The sequence below is a fragment of the Fukomys damarensis genome, unplaced genomic scaffold (assembly GCF_012274545.1).
Source record: "Fukomys damarensis isolate Sample0158 unplaced genomic scaffold, DMR_v1.0_HiC HiC_scaffold_39, whole genome shotgun sequence".
Classification (NCBI taxonomy): Eukaryota; Metazoa; Chordata; class Mammalia; order Rodentia; family Bathyergidae; genus Fukomys; species Fukomys damarensis.
In genome coordinates this window covers 34,688,666-34,696,336 of record NW_022900951.1, presented here as the reverse complement: position 1 = coordinate 34,696,336, position 7,671 = coordinate 34,688,666, and the positions used below count along the sequence as shown (strand labels likewise).

The 7,671-nt window shown below is 50.2% G+C and overlaps 1 long non-coding RNA gene across 1 annotated transcript in view; it reads left to right on the top strand.

Moving 5' to 3' along the window:
- Nucleotides 1–1,752: 1,752 nt before the first annotated feature.
- LOC117284712 overlaps nt 1,753–7,671 on the top strand; it is a 49,160-nt gene continuing 43,241 nt past the window's right edge. Inside the window, exon 1 of the long non-coding RNA XR_004515781.1 lies at nt 1,753–1,965. This is a non-coding gene — a long non-coding RNA (uncharacterized LOC117284712). The remainder of the gene's footprint in view (nt 1,966–7,671) is intronic.

The following is a 7,671-nucleotide window of genomic DNA, read 5'->3' as shown; positions in this document are numbered from 1 at the left end:
AGGATGATAGGGCCCAAACACAAACCCATTCTGTTACACAAGTGGGAGCTGAGGCCCAGAGTGAGTCTGGTACTTGCCCAAGGTCAGGCAGCTGGTTAAGGGCACAACTGGGGTGACCTCGTGACTATAGAGACTCTTCCCTTGAGGCTCAGGGTGTGTTGATCGATTGACTTCTCAGCTTTTCAAGCATGAGAATGGACAGCCCCTGGGAAAGATGCAGGAGGGGGCGGGGAGCAAGGAAGTCAGGAAGGCTTGGGTCCCAGCCACTGAGTACTGGGCTATGATCCAGGGGTAGGCAAGACTGGGCAGACACCCCCAAGACGCCCACCTGTGAGGTGCCTGGAGTCTGGCCCTGGAGCCCTGTTTTAGAGACTAACTCTCTGGGTTCAGAGGGTGATAATGGCCCAGAACCTCCCCAAGCCCTCCTCTTGACAGCAGAGTGTCTGAGGACTTTGGACGGGCGAGCTGGTTCGCCAACGAGCCCCAAGAGGATCAGGTCCCACTGTGCTTGCCAGTGAGGTCAGTCCCCTCCCTGCCCCACAAGGCATCTCCTGCCTCCCCTCCTACAGTTGACCAGGGTCCTCTTTCCCTGCTGCCACCATGGACCTCATGACAAACACACGGGGCCCAGGCCTGGAAGATCTATTAGTGCCACTCCTGTCACCGCCCGCAGAGCAGGAGGAGAGGCAGCCAAATGCTGTGCTAATTATTCTAGCTTCCAGCAGGGTCTCGGAGGTCCCAGCCATGGTAAATCTTAACTTTCATGCTATGGTGCACCAGGATGCAATTTACTTCAAAGAGAGCATCAATCCCCACTGCGGCGTGTATCAGAGGAGTGTTACATAAAAGTGGCCCATGTGCTTCCCACCCTGGCTGCCTTATTCCCCCCTCCCTCCCTTGCTTCCTCCCTCCCTTGCTCTCCTTGTAAGTTTGAAAAAGCCAGCCTGCGGTTGGCTACACATCTCACACGCAAAAACATTTACACACATGTCTGCTCTCAGCCTTATAAATCACCAGGCTTGGTGACTTGGCAGTGGGAATACAGGCGAGCTCTATTTTTACCAGCGCAGTCCGCAGACAGCCCAAGGGGGGCCCCTCCTTTCTTACAGTGACACCTACTGGTGCCAGCTCTGGCCAAAGGCAGCCTGGCATTTTGGACCCATTTCTCAGGCTTTGGAAGATGCTAACTGACCAAGACCTTGCCCTTTGCCAATTCTTTCCCCCAACACTCTGCAGCCACTGGAGAATTCCTCCAGGGACAGGTTCCACCCAGGAAGCTCTGCCCCATTGCTATCACCCCAACTTATCTCGCAGGAGAAGGAAGCAGCACCCAGTGACATAATAATTACCTTCCCCAGAGCTGCGGGCTGCCCCAGTTCATGAGGGAGTCAAGGGATCACGAGATCTGGGGAGGGGGCTGCCATCAGGGCACCCCGTCCCCAAAGCTAGGCTCCCTGCCCCCAGTGCAACCTTCTGGGGGGTTGTCCGGTTGTGTCTCAAGCAATTACTTCGCTGTGAAAGACATCTGTTATCTTCTCTGACACACACAAGCCTGGCGGCTGATGTGCTTTCTGCGAGGGTCTTGTGAATCCCTGCCATTGTCATCACAGCCAGGCTGGGAGCGGAGGGGGTGGGGTGAGACAGAGGCGCGTCTGTCTCTGTCCCTGGCCCTGGCTTCAGCCTCCTCCCAGCCACCTCTCAGGAGGCAGCCGTGCCAGGTCTAATGCTCCCAGTGTCATCTTTGCAGCTCCATTTGTGATTCCCTGATGCTGTAATTACTGCGGCTTCACTCTCCTTGCAGCCGCTGCCATTAGCCGAGGAGACCGAAGGCTGTGGCAGTGTGGCCCTGGATGCCCAGGGGGCCTCTGTGGGTTGCTGCAGGCAGGCAGAACCCTCCTGGAAGGTCCAGAGCTGCCCAGAGGCCCAGGACGGCTGGCTGAGCTGGCCAAATGCTGGCAATTAGTGGTGAGTCCCCTGAGTGGAACCCCTGGCCCCCAGCCAGTGACAGAAAGTACCCTAGGGCAGAAGGCAGGGAAACACAGTTTCAGCTCAGCCATCGTCACACTGGTGACCCTGGACTAATCGTGGGCCCTCTGAGTCTTGGTTCCCTCAACTTTTATAAAAAGGACGGGGTGGGTGGGGGAATGTGTGCAGGACCTGGAGGGTGGATTCTCCTAGGTTGAAAGTTCCCTTCTAGCCCCCACTGCAGACCTGTCTTCCATTACCTTCCTCAGCACCTGAAAGGCCCTGACTAGTGCTGGGTGCAGGTTTAGAGGATGTATTTGGGAACTGGAGTGGAAACAAACACCCCAGAAGCCTCTTGTGCCAGGAACTCTGGCCGTAATCTCCAAACCCCACAGCTCAGACGGCTTCACTTCTAGGTGGAAGCCCTGGCTGGGATGGAGCAAGGGGCTTGCTGTAGCCTGCGTTCCACTTCCCAACCTGGAGAGACTCTTGGAAATGAGGGAGCAGAATTAGACTGAAATAAAAAAGGCAAACTGAAGCTTGCTCTGGGCCCTCCCCTGTTCCCCTTCACATCCCCAGAGCTGGCTTCCCATCCCGGTTACTGATGGACAGACTTCAACGCTCAGCTTGGCTGAAAGTGAGAGTCGGCCTGTGGGGGCTTTGAACCATGGCAGCAAATTCTTGACACTCTTTCTATCAAAAGATGGTTCGATGGCCCCTTCCCTTGAATCTGGGTGGGCTTGTGACTGCTTCAACCGAAATACTACTACAGGTGCTATGTGACTTCCAAGACTAAGTCATAAAGGCTATGGAAGCAGGACATAGTGGCACATGCCTGTAATCCCAACACTCTGGCAGGCCAAGGGAGGAGGATCACCAGTTTGAAATAAATAGGACTGGGGATGTAGCTCAGTGTGAAGGCTCTGGGTTCAATCCCCAGGACTGGGGAAAACCAAAGCCATGCAATTTATGCTTTGTTCACCGAGCGCTCATCCTTGGAGCTCCAAGCTGCCATGGAAGATGCCTGGCTACTGGCTGCCACACTGTGAGGAAGTCCAGACCCATGAGGAAGTTATATGCAGCCCCATGTAGGTACAGCAGTTAACAGTGCAAGCCGTCCAGGCTTTGAGTCATTTTAGCCCAAGCACCAGCCCTGTGAGCAAAAGAACTTCAGATGATTCCAGACTTCAGCCATCAAGTAGTCACCCTCAGCCATTCTGGTCTTCCCATCAGAGGCCCCCGACACAGTGGCACAAGTCTAGCTCTCTGACCCACAGAGTTCACAGCATACTGAGATGTTGGTGCTTATACCACTAAGGTTGGTGCTGTCAAAAGCAGCAACAGATAATGGGAGCAGCCCCCTAGCCCAGGGTCCTGCCTGGCGTCCAGACTAATGCAGGAAGACGTGGACACCTGTTTTCTATAAAGGAAGCAGGAAGTTTTCTAGAAGTCTAAGAATGACAAGGGGCCAAAGGATCTGCTGTGTGTGGGCTGCACGCTGAGCCCTGGCAGCAGCACTCCACCCGGTTCCACAAGGAGGTTGAACTCGGGGATGCCTTTCTTACTTCAGGAATGAAGCTCGGTGTTTGAGTAAACCCCAGGAGTTGGTGGCTTTCTTGGGGCTGTTCAAGTTTCATTTTGTTTTCTATGGGGCCCAGAAGCCTACTGGCTGAGGCTGGGAGAAGGAATGAAAGATGCAGTACCACATTTTTTTCTCCTCAGGTTCGTAACTTGGGCCCAAGGGGGATGGGTTGGGGGCGGGGAGCCAGTGTGCATGAACAAGCACAGTTTCTGTGGTTTATCTGTCAAGCGACAGAGGACAGATTCCCACCCAGGCACCAAGAATGTCATCTGGAAATGTGACGTTCGAGGCCTGGCCTATTGCTTTATAGTTTCAGGAAGGGGTGTGATAGTGGGGGGCACATTTGGCTGCCTGTAAGTAGAGTCAGCTTGCTGCTCTGTAACTACTGTGATTTACAAGGAAATTAGATCACTTTTCTCTATCTTTTGGAACCATCAGAAGACTCACAGTGCATTCACTGGAGGGCTATCCCACAATGCCCTTAAACATTTGCTGGCTCAATTTTACACATAAAATTCAATCAATGACAAATTCCAGTTTGCTACCTAAAATTTGACAATTTTGTGCTAGAGTGCTCTGTTTTTGATTGAAAAAGCACTCAGGAGCCTAGATTGATAAATAGTTGGTCATAGGGTGAAAAAAAAAGGAGCCCTGCAGTGGAAATACAAATCTGGTTCTTAAACTTGCTTTGAGTTGCTATCCGATGCAATTTAGCAGTTCTCATCTTCAAGGGGACACATCTTGGCTATGTTGTTGTAAACTTGACCATGAGCAGGATCCAGTAAGTCACTGAATTTGATTAGTTGGGATAAAGATTTAGAAATGGGGCTAGAGAGAAGAAAGGAGGAACAATTTAATTTCTCTAGAAGCTATTTTGAAGTCTTGGGGAGGAGCCCGAGTACATGCTGTATCTTGGTGGCCCTGGGGGGACGCAGCATTGGGGCCTGTGATGCCCCGAAGTCCTTTGGTAACTATCTTCCATCCTAGGAAGCAGCCACCTGTCTCCCAGCTGTCTGGGACTGTCTGCTGGAGCAAGTGACATCACAGTGACCAGAAACCACCTCCCTTTTGTCTGGAGCAGTTATGATGTCATTCCCTCTGGCAGCAAAGCAGGATGTTGGCAGCTGGGATTCCTCCGGGTCCTCCTGAAGTGATAATTGCCTTAGATTTTGTTATAAAGTGCAGCTGCTAATTATCTTGTTAAATCACAGCCATATACTTTTTGGATTTTTTTTTTTGCAATCCATTTAAACAGACTGGGAGATTAAATAAAACCACATACCCTAAACAAAAACAAAAACACAACCTAGACACACACACACACACACACACACAACACACACACACACACACACACACACACACACACACACACACACACCTTTTCCTTTTTTAAAAAGATACTGTAAGAATAATTCTTTAAAAATGAAAGGAGTGCAGATATAGCATAATTAGATTGCTTCCATTAAAAAGCCATCATTTCAACATCCTCATATAAATATCTGCATCCCGTTGCATATTTTAAGCAATTGCATAATAAGCCCCCAAGTGAAAAGCAGAGCAAAATTCATTTCCTGACCGCAAAAGGAGAAAGGAGTCACTGTGTGCTCTGAGTTCCAAGGAGAACTGGATGACGTTTCTCCCACACAGACTGGAGGAGGTAGAGTTCATTGCTCCAGGGCAGAGAATTAGGACAACACTTAGCTACGGTGGCTCCCAGAAGCACAGCTCTCATCTCAAGCAGAAGGAGGAGGAGGAGGGTCTCAGGGTGCTCCGAGTCCGTGGGAAACCCTCTGCCAGATTTCAGCATCAACAGGTGAATAAATGTCAGGTGTGGTGCGAGCCACCCTGCCAGGACTGTGACCTGTGATTGGCTATGTTCAGGCTTTTGTTTTTTGGTCCTGCTGGAAGCTTGCCAAGTAGGGGCAGAGGAGGTGGCTGGACATTTGGTAGACTCTCCCTTTGGTAGGGCACAGATAGATGGAAGTGGTAGGTTGAGGTCTGGTTTGCCCAAAGAGGCTGAAGCTTGTGGGCTGCATGAGCTTCTGCGTATTCTCAGCCTCTCCCACAGCTGCCCTTAGGCTGAGCCCACCTCTGGGGAGTTCATTCCTGTGCCAGCTCCTCCAACCAGAACAGATCCTTGCTCATTCAGCCCCTAGTCCCTGGCCATCTGTTACTCTGCTGGCCTGGCCTTAAAATAGGTGTCAAATCATATGCTAGAGGTACTGTTGCTGCTGGGATCACCATGCGGGTTGGGGTTCCCTTGTAGCTCCTCCCTTGGGGCCTGAAGGCTCCTGACTTAGCCAGCAGCTGGCAGGGAGCTCAGTGGGCAGTGGTGCATGATCCTGTCCCTCCCCAAGCCAGCCTGCCTGCAGCCCTGTCCAGCCCAGACTTTTCCCTCCATCTTGAAATGCAAACATAGAGGTACAACTCCAAGTACAGAGGCATCCGTGCAGGTCTCAGTGGGTTGGGGGAGGGGTAGAGAACGGGTTACGGATTGGCTTTCATATATACACGACACTTCTGCAAAGAAAGGTGAGAACTCTTTACTGTCCAACCTACTGGGTGCCTCAGGAGATGGGGCTGGCTGGGCAGCTGGGGTGAGGGCAGGAAGGAGACTATTCATTGTACCCCCTTTTGTACCTTTTAAATTTTGGATCATGTGACCATATAAACTAAGTAGAAATCAATCAATTCATAAATAAATGTTAATAGTACAAAGTTATATACAAATATGCATATAAATGCTTACATATGTATACAACACATCAACATAATAGCGGATATCTGTTATTTCTGCTTATATAACAATCATAACAATCTGACTTTCTTTTGGGAAGTCAACTGTTACCCCCAGTTGGTATTGATTTTAACACTTGCTCTGTGCCCAACACACGCATATACACACACACACAGTAGGCAGGTATATGACCCAGGACTATCAATCAGTACTCAGGATACCCCAGGCTGCAAGGATTTGTTCTGACCAAGGTATATGCCACAAGCCAGACCAACAACAGCCCATCCTGCTACTTTTATTCCAGCTATGGGAACAGAGAGCACTCTGGTTGCTGAGTGGGCAGAATATCAGCCTGGACCAGCCAGCAACTGTCTGGGAGAGAAGGGAGACCCTGCCTTGGAATGAAGCTGATACTGAGGAAAACAGAGGGGGGAAGGAGGAGGAGACAGAGTAGGGAGGGGGAGGGGAGAAAGAGAGACAGAGACAGAGACACAAGAGACAGTGAGACAGACACAGAGAGAGTCTGGATCCAGCCATACTTGAAGTAAGTTATGTTCAGGGCTGGTAAATTACATGAGTGAACTACCACACCTATGGTTTTTCTCTACAGTCCATTTGCAATTTTACATTTACAGTCCTTTGCAATTTAAGAAGTCCTAACTACATACAAATATACACAGAACTGAGTTAGGACAAAAGGACACTCCTGGAGCAGCCCAGAGCAACCAAACAATGACTCAGAAAGCCCGTTGAGACTTTCGCCACAAGTCCCACTTAGTCCTTGAGTATATGGCAGTGGTATATATTTAAGCCCTGGCTCTCCTTGCTGCTTTCGTAGCCCAGATTCCCAGTTCTTCTGAGCTACTGCCCAGCTGTCCCTTCCGGTCAGAGTAGAGTCCTCATCCATTTTCCATGCCTGCTTGGTGGTCTTCCTTCTCCCTGCATCCTTTTGGCCACCATCTTAGATATCTGGCACAATGATTGAATTTGGGCCATTCAAAACACATTTCTTCTTTGCATTCAGAGGGAGAGTCCACAAGAAGTGTTTGAATCGGAAATGAGAAGATAGGACCTGAGGCCTCTCTTCGTCATGTGACCTTGGGCCAGTCTGTTAAAGGCTTCATTTTCAACTTTATCCCCCCTTCTCTTTATTTATAGTACTGAGTATTGAACACAGGGAGATTGCATTGAGCTATATCCTCAGTCCTTTTTAAATTTTTCTTTTGAGACAGGGTCTTGTTAAGTTACTAAGTCGCTCAGGCTGAGGTAGACCCTCCTGTGTCAGTGTCCCTATTTTTCTGCTCTTAAAATGAGGATCAGGCCTGGATTTAGCTCAGTGGTTCTGCTGCCTGCCTTACAAGCACAAGGACCTGAGCTTGATTCC